Genomic DNA, 12,500 nt, shown 5'->3' with positions numbered 1-12,500 from the left:
GCACGCGTGCAGCCCAGAACATCTAAGGGCATCACGGACCTGTTATCGCTCACTCTCACCTTGCTAAACACAAGTTGTCCCGCTAAGCAGGGCAAACTAGTGCGACGACCGCCCGCGAAGGCGCCGCCGCCCCGTAACGTCAGGTGCGCCCGGAGGCACACTGCTGACAGCGTTCTAGTTAGCTTGTTTGAGTCGCGTTCGTTATCGGAATTAACCAGACAAATCATTCCACGAACTAAGAACGGCCATGCACCACTACCCTTAAATTTGAGAAAGAGCTCTTAATCTGTCTTACCTCGATAAGTTCGGACCTGGTAAGTTTTCCCGTGTTGAGTCAAATTAAGCCGCAAGCTCCACTTCTTTTTTTTTTTTAAATTGCATTCGTTTATTCATTTAAATTTATAAAAGTTTTGCCGCGTTACTTATTTATAACAATAAACGATACAGAAACACGCATGAACAATTATAAAACGAATAAACCTCTCCATTGCCGGCGGCCTTCCCGACGGAGGCGTAGCCACCGGCTGCAATGGCGTCCCTGACTAAATTTAGTAAGGGCCCGCGCCCCGCCTGTCTAAACGTAAACACAACATTAAAAATGAAGGACTTACATTAACACACCTAACATTTACGAAGCGGGCGTGCCCGCGGTTCGTCGAGTCTCCATTTTTTCCCTATTTCTAACGTATAGTATGTACGCACACACACACGCACACACATAAGTACGCAGACACTTTGACGCTTACGGTGGGACAGAACAGACATCCGCACAAACGTAAACGAAAAAGACGGGCCTAGCTCTCACAGTGCACGCGCACGCTCTCTCTCCTACTGCCGGTCGGGTACGAACATCCGCACAAAGCGGACGACGCAAAATGCCGAACGTACCCGAACCGAGCGCACGCGCGCTCTCTCTCGCCCGACTGTGCTAGAACGAACGACCGCACAAAGCGGAGACGGCAAAATGCCGGTCTCGCCCGGTCGTGTTTTCGCACGCTCGCTGACTGGCCGATCGTTTCGGCCGTAACCGCTCCCACTCAACGCGTAGACGTGTTGGTGGTCGCGATGGCGGCTTCTACGTCGGCCGACATTAAGCCGCGATGGCGATCCTGTCGCTCGTGGCGGCGTTGGCGTTCTCGCGCGCGCCTGTTGGCCCGTCGTCGGGCTAGCTCCTCCTCCGTCGGCGGTGCTCTACTTCGGCGAGTTCGTCCCGAACGCAATGGCGGCAATGTACCCGCGCGTAATTGGGCACGGTATTCCCGCTGCCGTTGGTTCCGCCTTAGCCGACGACGAAGTAACACTTCGGCCGATGGCGGAACCCGTTCGGGCCGAACTGGGCGTTGACTCTCCTGCTGCTGATTGGACGGGTGCTGTTGTTGGTCCATGTCCATCTCCCCGATGGCGGATGTCTGCCGTTGCCGGCGTCTTCGCCGTTGGCCAGCGTTTCTGGCTTCACGGCGGACCTGTTGCCGAACGCGTTCCGCCAGCTCATTGGCGGAAACGATCCCGCCAGCGATGGCCGCGTTTTCGGCAACCTGCTGCTCCAGCCACCTTTGTTGTAGGAAGCTGCAGATTCCGCCGTGCTGCCGTGGCCGTTCGCTGCCAAGCCTCCGGGCTCGACAGCAGAAAACGCTCCAGCTCATCGGGGGAAATGACGACGCCGTCCGCGTCCGTCAGGAACTGCACTCTTATGTCGGCGAACCTCGGACAGTGGAACACCACGTGCTCTGCCGACTCCACGGTGTTGTCGGCGCAGAATGGGCAGGTCGGGGCAGAGGTGAAACCCATAGCATGTAGGTACTCCCGGAAGAAGCCATGTCCGGAGAGTACCTGGCTAAGAAAGAAATCAACCTCGCCGTGCTTCCTACCTACCCAGCCGGCAATATCCGGCAGCACGCGGTGAGCCCATCGTAGGAACCTGCTCGCGGTCGGATGAGCGGCATCCTGGTCCCACGATGTCTGCCACTGCCTGATGGTCGCCGAGTGCTCCAGCCGCTTAATCACCTCCTTGTCTATCAGCACCCGCCTCTGCAACGCCCGTTGATGCCTGGTATAGCACCGCGCGATCTCGTCCACCTGCAGGTGTAGCGGGACCAGTCCAGCCAGCACTACCGCCGTGTCGTAGCCGACGGTACGGAAGGTCCTGGCGACACCTTTCGCCAAAGGTCGCTGCAGCTGCTCCAGTTTCCGCCTGCACCACTGGAACTTCACCGCCTCCGCCCAGATGGGTGCCGCGTATCGCACAACCGAGTCCGCCACTGCTGCCAGCAGCCGGCGTTTAGCCATCCTCGGTCCGGCGTGGTTGGACATCACGCCGGTGGCCAGCTTCACCACACGGAGTGCCTTTGCGGTGGCCTTCTCGACGTGTGGCTTCCACGAGAGGTGGTCGTGAAGCATGACCCCGAGGTAGCGTATCGCCGGCTTCGAGCGGACCTCGACGCCGTTGATCACTACGGGCACCGCTGGATGGCCCCGACGCAGACTGGAGATGAGGACGATCTCCGTCTTTTCCGGGGCCAGCTGCAACCGATGTTGCTCCATCCAGGCGGAAATCGCTGCCACAGCTTCCTCTGCTACACCTGCCGCCTCCTCCGGTGTACACCCCTTGGCGAGTACTGCCAGGTCGTCCGCAAAGCCGATGACGGATGCACCTTCCGGCAGCTGCACTCCGAACACGCCGTCGTACAGGATATTCCACAGGGTGGGGCCCAGAATGGACCCCTGCGGAACACCTGCCGTTACTCGGCGTGTTACCGGACCGGAGCTGGTATCATACGTCAGCTCACGGTCGGAGAAGTACTCCTGCAGGATGCTGCGCAGTCCTGAGGGCACTCCTTTGGTCTGCAGCGCCAGTGCTATGGCCTGCCAGTCTGCGGAATTGAAGGCGTTACGGACGTCCAGAGCAACGACAAGCAGGCAGCGCTTGTCGCGTCTATTCGTTCGCCCGAAACTCATCGCAGATCTGGCGGCCTCCATCACCAGCCCAACCGCCTGAAGTGTCGACCGACCACGCCGAAAGCCGAACTGGTATTCGGAGAGGAGCGGCTCCGTCGGCATCTCGATGTGGTCGTTCAGGCGGTTCAGCAGTACTCGCTCGTACACCTTGCCGGGCGTGTCCAGCAACATCACCGGTCTCACCGATGACGGCTCGCCCGGGGGTTTTCCCGGTTTGGGAAGCAGCACCAGCTTCGCCTTCCTCCATTGCCGCGGGAAGCGGCCAGCATCCATCTGCTCCTGGAGGAGCCTCGCGAACGTCGTCGGATGCGCCCGGATGGCAGCCGAAAGGGCAGCGTTCGGCAGTCCATCCAGACCGGGCGCCTTCCGAGGGTTCAGGCCAGCTGCGATGTCGAGCAACTCCTGCTCCGTCACTGGCCTGATGTCGACGCCGTCCGATTCGATGGTAGGCCAGGCAACAGGGGGGTGGTTCGGGCACAGCGCGTCCACAATGCGCTGCAGAACGGCCGGATCGCGTTCTTGTGCGACGCGGCTCCCTCCGAGCCGTCGCAGGAGCTCCCCCTGCCACCTACCCGTCTCATCATCCTCCAGGTGTTGCAGAAACTCGTTGTAACGGTCCCGCTTGCTAGCCCGGATCTCAGCTGTCAGCAGCTGGCGGGCCTCCTGGTGCCGTGCAGAAGCTGTTCTGCGGGCTGCCGTGTCGCTAGTCGGTACCCTGCTGTACCGTTCCCAAGCCAGGCGGCAGTTCTCCCGTAGCCGGCCGATTTCTGGTGTCCACCAGTACGCCGGACGTCCTGTGTGGCCGACTGACGGGGAAACCTCCGCCATGATCTCGCTGCACGCCCGGCTCAGGGTTCGGGTCAGGCCCTCAGGGTCCGTGGCCTCCTCCACGAAGTTGGCTGCCCGCAACGCGATGTCGAACAGCTCCCGGCTAAACTCCTTTGCCCGCCAGCGTCTGCCCGCTGCTCTCACTGCTGGTGCTGCTTCTGCTCCCGTAGAGTTGCGGCTCGTTGCCGCCGGCCTTTCCCCCACCTCGAAGCGGATGTACCGGTGGTCGCTGAATGAGTAAGTTCCCAGCATCCTCCATTGCCTGTCGGGGTCCCCGACGAGGTCCTGCCTGCTGATGGAAGTACTGGCGAAGGCGACGTCCACAATGCTCGGGCGAGCGACGCCGTTCCCGAGGAAGGTGGCTTCCCTCCCCAGGTTCAGGACATCGAGCCCGAGACCCTCCGCCAGCTGTAGCAGTTCCTCGCCCTTCGCGTTGGTCCTGCTGCTGCCCCAGGCGCTATGCCAGGCGTTGAAGTCGCCGGCAAGCAACACTCGGGGGCGTCCTGAGGCGAGCACCTCAATGCGTTGCAGCATCTCGACAAACTGGGGAACCCCGATGCTTGGCGACGCGTAACACGCTATGATCGTGACGCCTGCCACGTCCGCCGCCACGATGCCGGGAAAACTCGAGCTCCAGATCCGCTGAACCGGGTGGGAGTATCCGCTCGCGACAATGGCCACCAGCCTGTCGCGGTCCACCACCCAGTTTGCGTTCCCGTCCGGAACCGAACTCAGCTCGCACACCACCATAACGTCCACCCGCTCCGTCCGCATTGTGTGGAGAGCCAGGTCCTGCGCACTCCGACTCCTGTTGGTGTTAACCTGCAGGACCTGGAGGTGGCTCCCCACAGACATGCTTAGCGGCGGGGGGGAAGGTTAGCTCCCCTGCAGCCGTGCGCTGCAATTCGATGTGGTCCTCCACACCGAATGCAGCTAACCGCACTGCTGCAGCTGGCCGCCCGATGGCCAGGAGCTCCGCATCTGATGCAGCAGTTGCTGCGATCGGGCCCGACGCAGTCCGCTGCCATGTGGCCCCTTTCCAGGCACCGGAAGCAACGGCGCTTTGCCGCCTCCAGCCTGGGGGCCTCCTCCAGCCGACACGAGGAGTAGTCTATAATAAGGCGATCTTTTTGGAGCAGGGCTTCCGCTTCCACTCGCGGTAGCCGCACGCGGGCCCGCTTTGTGGCATCTGCCCGCTCCCAGATGCGAAGCGAGGCCACCGCTGGCTCCTTGGCGAGTGCCGCCTTCAACGCCTCCCTGATCGTCTCCTCCTCCGTGAGGTTGTCGACGTTTTTCAGAACAACCTCCGCCATCTCCGTCAGGACCCTGGCGGATCCCAGCTCTCCCAGCGTGGACTGAATGCGGCTGCACAGCGCCGCCGAGTCCATGTCCCGTGCCAGCTCCATCCGAAGGTTCCCCTTCGGTGTCCGCTTGCCGATACGGATGCAGTGCTGGACATCCTCCAGGGCCGGGCTCGTCCGGATGGGTCGGTACATCTCGGCGAAGGAGACCCCCGGTGCTGGAACCACCAGAATGGCGTCTGGTCGTCGCCTTTTCGTCCGCCGGTTTGCCTGTGCGGGGCGTTGGCTCTTGGTTGCTGGTTGCGGCCGCTGCCGCTGCTGAGGTGCAGCTGAAGGCTGGGCCTTTTGCCGCTTCCCCACAACCTGCCAACCACCTACCAGGGCGTCACGGTAGGATTGCTGCTGCTGCCGCCTGGTTTCCGATGCCGGAAAGTCGTACGGCTGTTGCAGGGGCTGGGACCGCTGCCCGTGCCCGCTCCTCGCCCTCATCTGCTTCTCTTCCTCCTGGATCTCACGGCGCAGCTGCTCCTGCAGTTCCAGCATGCGATGCTGGGCAGGACCCTGCGACTGGCGTGCCTCGGCTCTCTCCCTCTGCTGAGAGCGCCTGAGTGTCCTTTTGCTGGGCTGCAACTTGGAAGAGGCTTGGTTTCCCAAGCGCACGCCAGTCGCTGAATTCTCCAGCTGCACAACGGTTCGCACCCCCGTGCGATATATATCGAGCTCCGCACGGAGCCTCGAATTCTCCTCCTGGCTCTTTCGGTAAAGAGCGGTAAGCTCCTCGAGCTTCTCCAACACCCGCTCGTACTGCCGCGCATGTCTGTCCGACACTTCTGCCGTCGGGAAGCTGGTCGGCTCCGATGCGGCTGGTGCCAGCATCTCAGGAGACATAGACCTCCTCGGCGACGGCGTCGGGGCGGGGGCGGTACGCTTCCGCGCTCCCTCGTCCGGCTCTTCCAACGGTGTTCTCGGGGCTGGCTTGGGTGCCCCCTGAGAGCTCCGTAGTGACGACATCGTCCCTGGCGACAATTCCAGGGGTGTCACCACTACGCGCGGAGAAAGTCTCCTTTTCTTTGTCTTGATGATTTCGGGGACCACCTCCACCGAATCATCGCTCTCTACTCCCGACATTATGCTGCTGCACGGTTCGTCGCTTTGTCCAGCGTTAAAGTCACTGGACACGTGCGCCTGGCCGGTATGCAGCCCGCATTTGATTATAGCACGCTTGTTTGTGCGGAGCTTTTGGTTTGTGTCTCCGGAGAAACTTCCGCTAGTGCCCCATAGAGGGCGCTGGTGGCACTAGGGGGGAATTCTCCCAGGACAACAACCGGGATGACCGATGGTGTGCCCACTGTCCAGACGTCAAACCACGGCACGTCACCCTACGCACGCACTCACCGACACAGCCAAGCCCTTACGTGCTAAGTTCACGTGCCCTTAGCACGTGGTATCTGCTTGCTGGTCAACGCACTTTTCCGCACTGTTTTTCACTGAATGTTTCTTCCCTCGTTAGGGGGTAATGTTTTATCACTGTTCCGCTCCTGTCCGTAACAAAATACGCTGCACAGCGGCTGCGGGCTCCCCTTCAACCGCACCGAAAGGGAGCGCTACGCTCGCACGCACTAACGGAACCACACACGCACCCTTCGTGGCCACACGCACCGGTGCACGACGCAATGTTTGTGTGCCAAAATCGACGTTTTTCCACTGTTTTTCACCAAAACTTCACGGTGTTTGCGCAAAATATGTGTTCGTACACCACTCTAACAAATTTGCACCACCACTTTGTAAGTTTTTTACACGAAAAACACTATATCATAAGGAGCTCACGGAAAGCGTCCGCTTGCTTCCTTTGACAGCTCGCCTCTGCAAGCTCCACTTCTTGTGGTGCCCTTCCGTCAATTCCTTTAAGTTTCAACTTTGCAACCATACTTCCCCCGGAACCCGATTTTGGTTTCCCGGAAGCTACTGAGAGCACCGAATGTAGTAGCGTCTCCCAATTGCTGATTGGCATCGTTTACGGTTAGAACTAGGGCGGTATCTAATCGCCTTCGATCCTCTAACTTTCGTTCTTGATTAATGAAAGCATCCATGGCAAACGCTTTCGCTTCAGTTGGTCCTACGACGGTCTACGAATTTCACCTCTCGCGCCGTAATACCAATGCCCCCAACTACTTCTGTTAATCATTACCTCTGGGTCTATACAAAACCAACCAAAAGACTCAGACCGAGGTCATGTTCCATTATTCCATGCAAGATTATTCTCGGCCAACGCCAACCCTGGGCGGGTGTGGACGCTTTTGTACTAGCCTGCTTGAAGCACTCTAATTTGTTCAAGGTAAATGGGAGCTGCCCGGGCACCACGCACCGGCTCGGGACGTGCCCGACCGATCACGAGGTTGACGCCCAGGCACACCATTGTGAGTCGCAGCCGCGAGCTCGCGCACGAACGTATCCGGCGTGTGCCGGGCGCCCGCGGCGGTCGCGTGTCTGGACGGGGAATCAACTTCGAACGTTTTAACCGCAACAACTTTAATATACGCTAGTGGAGCTGGAATTACCGCGGCTGCTGGCACCAGACTTGCCCTCCACTTGATCCTTATTGAAGGATTTATGCTCAATTCATTCCAATTATGGACCATCGTTAGAGAGGTCCATATTGTTATTTCTCGTCACTACCTCCCCGTGCCGGGATTGGGTAATTTACGCGCCTGCTGCCTTCCTTGGATGTGGTAGCCATTTCTCAGGCTCCCTCTCCGGAATCGAACCCTGATTCCCCGTTACCCGTCGCAACCATGGTAGTCCTCTACACTACCATCAATAGTTGATAGGGCAGACATTTGCAAGATCTGTCGTCGGTCAAGCGACCATACGATCGGCATCCTTATCCAGACTTCAACTCAAGCCGCCCGGAGGCGATTGGTTTTACTAATAAGTGCACCAGTTCCACCGCCCGCAAGCGGACAGCGGTCCCGGCATGTTGCATGTATTAGCTCTGGCTTTTCCACAGTTATCCAAGTAACTGATGGGTGGATGATCTTGTGAATTATGGCTGTTGTACTGAGCCTTATGCGGTTTCACATTCATTTATGTTTGTACTTAGACATGCATGGCTTAACCTTTGAGACAAGCGTATATTACTGGTAGGATCAACCAGAATTCGTCTTCGTCAATTGCTTGTTCGATATTTTTTGTCTACCAGGGCACCAGTCCCCGCAGACTCTCTTTCTACGTTCATCAGGTGACACAATCTTTGTTGTGACCACTCTCATTGACCTGCGGCAGTACACCGACTCCACAGCGCCAATAACCACACGAGCAAAGGTTGTTCAGGAGGATGTCAGATTATCGATGTACATCGTACACCAACATTTGACGTACCGAGGCATTACACCCCGCACGCCCCCAACAGGACCAATCAAGGCTCGCATACGACCTGCGACTTACTGCGGCTCCCTGAAGGTCCCCGTAGGACGACCATCACCAGTTAAGGTGTAGTTGACTTGTCAGGGCACGGTAGTCCCCACAAGTCCCCGATTATTCGTGGATATCGTCCTACGATTGTTTCTGACTCCTTTTGCTCCCCGCAGGTCCCCGTAGGACGACCATCACCAGTTAAGGTGTAGTTGACTTGTCAGGGCACGGTAGTCCCCACAAGTCCCCGATTATTCGTGGATATCGTCCTACGAGTTTTTGTGACCCTTGGGTTCCCGGCAGGTCCCCGTAGGACAACCATCACCAGTTAAGGTGTAGTTGACTTGTCAGGGCACGGTGGTCCCCACAAGTCCCCGATTATTCGGAGATATTGTCCTACGAGTTTTTGTGACCCTTTTGTTCCCCGCAGGTCCCCGTAGGACGACCATCACCAGTTAAGGTGTAGTTGACTTGTCAGGGCACGGTAGTCCCCACAAGTCCCCGATTATTCGTGGATATCGTCCTACGAGTTTTTGTGACCCTTGGGTTCCCGAACTTTGCTACGATGGTTCTGCCTCCAGAGGAGACTTATGAACACTTCGTATCATTTCTTACACCGAACCATGGGATCGCGAGATTGCTCCCGGATCCCTAATCACCTTACATTTTCGTTTCGTTTCCGTACACTACGATGAGCTAATTCAATTTGTTTGTTCGTCTGGCGAACGTTTTATTGCGGAATTACCGCGGTACTTCCAGCCGGGTATGGCTGCCGTACGACCTACAGGATAGATCATCGAACCACTTTTCGTGCATATTGTCCGTCGAGGGTATCACCTCGATACCCCCAACAGACCTTTGGACACTTCCTCACTACTCCTTGGAGCAGCAATCAGGGAACCATATAGTAGGAACAGCCGAATATGGAACTCTTTTCGTACTTTGGACACCTCCTATAACTTGTATGGCGACTTCGGGGACCTTCATTTCGTTCTCAGTTGGTACCCCTATTTCGGTCTTTGGACACCTCGTCTTACCCGTATAACTCACTTTAGGTCCACTTATTTGCCTGATATCTCATCGTGAACCCGTTTTTCGTACACCGTACACACCTAGGAACACCACATATGCGTTTCCCTTTCGATCGTGAAGTTTTCAAATTTTTCGATTTTTGGTCCTAGAAATTCATGAACGGTGGGAGACCAAAATTTTTCATAAAAAAAAAATTTTCACCGTTTGACCATAAAAACCTTCTTTTCGTACATACCCCATCATTTCTTCACGTTTTAGGCCATTTCTGAAATTTTCGCTTCGATAGTGTGTCCCCTATAATACAAAATGAACATTTTGCATCTCCCACAAGTGGCCATTTTTTTCCGCCACTGAAGAACACGACCTCGGGAACTCGGACCTAGGACGTGGCCATGTAAGTCATAGGCCACCCCAACTTTTGCAAAATACTGTTTCTTTTCACTTTTCATGATCTAAGGCGCGTTCCGACGGCGTTTTGAACAAATTTATGAGAAAAAAAATTTTGACCCTCGGACCAAAATTTTTTCGTTCGGGGCCCCATGGCCTATGGCCAGTATGGGAACTCGGGATGCCGATATGACAAAATTTGTCAAAAAATCACTAAAAAGTCGCTATGGCCCATTATTTAGAGCTTGTTGAGACCTTTCTAAAACACCTTGGTTGACCCCTGTCCGATAAGTAGTTTTCGAGATATTCAAGAAAATGTGATTTTTTGGGACTTAGAAAATTTTTGACCCGTGCCCTAAGAAAAAGTGATTTTTTCATAGGACAATTTTTTCTTCGCAAATACTGTTTGGTTTCACTTTTCATTATTAGAAACGCGTTCCGAAGCCATTTTCATCAAAATCTCGTGAAAAAAAAATTTAACCCCCGGACCAAAAGTTGGCCGTTCGGTGCCCTATGGCCTATGGCCAGTATGGGAACCAAGGATGCCGATATGCGAAAAAGTGTCAAAAAATCACTTGAAAGTCGCTATGGCTCATTAAATAGAGCTTGTAAAGACCTTTCTAAAACACCTTGGTTGACCCCTGTCCGATACGTAGTTTTCGAGATATTCGAGAATAAGTGATTTTTTGGGACTTAGAAAATTTTTGACCCGTACCCTAAGAAAAAGTGATTTTTTCATAGGACAATTTTTTCTTCGCAAATACTGTTTGGTTTCACTTTTCATTATTAGAAACGCGTTCCGAAGCCATTTTCATCAAAATCTCGTGAAAAAAAATTTCACCCCCGGACCAGAAGTTGGCCGTTCGGTGCCCTATGACCTATGGCCAGTATGGGAACCAAGGATGCCGATATGCGAAAAAGTGTCAAAAAATCACTTGAAAGTCGCTATGGCTCATTAAATAGAGCTTGTAAAGACCTTTCTAAAACACCTTGGTTGACCCCTGTCCGATACGTAGTTTTCGAGATATTCGAGAATAAGTGATTTTTTGGGACTTAGAAAATTTTTGACCCGTACCCTAAGAAAAAGTGATTTTTTCATAGGACAATTTTTTCTTCGCAAATACTGTTTGGTTTCACTTTTCATTATTAGAAACGCGTTCCGAAGCCATTTTCATCAAAATCTCGTGAAAAAAAAATTTCACCCCCGGACCAGAAGTTGGCCGTTCGGTGCCCTATGACCTATGGCCAGTATGGGAACCAAGGATGCCGATATGCGAAAAAGTGTCAAAAAATCACTTGAAAGTCGCTATGGCTCATTAAATAGAGCTTGTAAAGACCTTTCTAAAACACCTTGGTTGACCCCTGTCCGATACGTAGTTTTCGAGATATTCGAGAATAAGTGATTTTTTGGGACTTAGAAAATTTTTGACCCGTACCCTAAGAAAAAGTGATTTTTTCATAGGACAATTTTTTCTTCGCAAATACTGTTTGGTTTCACTTTTCATTATTAGAAACGCGTTCCGAAGCCATTTTCATCAAAATCTCGTGAAAAAAAAATTTCACCCCCGGACCAAAAGTTGGCCGTTCGGTGCCCTATGGCCTATGGCCAGTATGGGAACCAAGGATGCCGATATGCGAAAAAGTGTCAAAAAATCACTAAAAAGTCGCTATGGCCCATTATTTAGAGCTTGTTGAGACCTTTCTAAAACACCTTGGTTGACCCCTGTCCGATAAGTAGTTTTCGAGATATTCGAGAACATGTGATTTTTTGGGACTTAGAAAATTTTTGACCCGTACCCTAAGAAAAAGTGATTTTTTCATAGGACAATTTTTTCTTCGCAAATACTGTTTGGTTTCACTTTTCATTATTAGAAACGCGTTCCGAAGCCATTTTCATCAAAATCTCGTGAAAAAAAAATTTCACCCCCGGACCAAAAGTTGGCCGTTCGGTGCCCTATGGCCTATGGCCAGTATGGGAACCAAGGATGCCGATATGCGAAAAAGTGTCAAAAAATCACTTGAAAGTCGCTATGGCTCATTAAATAGAGCTTGTAAAGACCTTTCTAAAACACCTTGGTTGACCCCTGTCCGATACGTAGTTTTCGAGATATTCGAGAATAAGTGATTTTTTGGGACTTAGAAAATTTTCGACCATGACATATATGAAAAGTGAATTTTTCATAGGACCAAAAAGTTTGTCCAAATAGGGTTTTGGTTCACTTTTTATGGTCAGATAAGTGATCCGATGCTATTTTCATGATCATTAGAGGGATTTCACGCTGTGACCAAAAATTTTCATACTTCATACTTGTCCCGGTGCCGTATATGGGAGGACCGGGGGAACATGTCTTCGTAAGTCGTGATGTTCAGTGACGGATTTCTGGGACTTAGAAAAAAAATGTGCTCTCAGGCACATTATATGTTTCATACACACATGATTTTCATTCTTCATACTTGTCCCGGTGCCGTATATGGGAGGACCGGGGGAACATGTCTTCGTAAGTCGTGATGTTCAGTGACGGATTTCTGGGACTTAGAAAAAAAATGTGCTCTCAGGCACATTATATGTTTCATACACACATGATT

This window comes from Anopheles stephensi, unplaced genomic scaffold, assembly GCF_013141755.1.
Source record: "Anopheles stephensi strain Indian unplaced genomic scaffold, UCI_ANSTEP_V1.0 ucontig147, whole genome shotgun sequence".
NCBI lineage: Eukaryota > Metazoa > Arthropoda > Insecta > Diptera > Culicidae > Anopheles > Anopheles stephensi.
Note: the sequence above shows the minus strand (reverse complement) of the source record.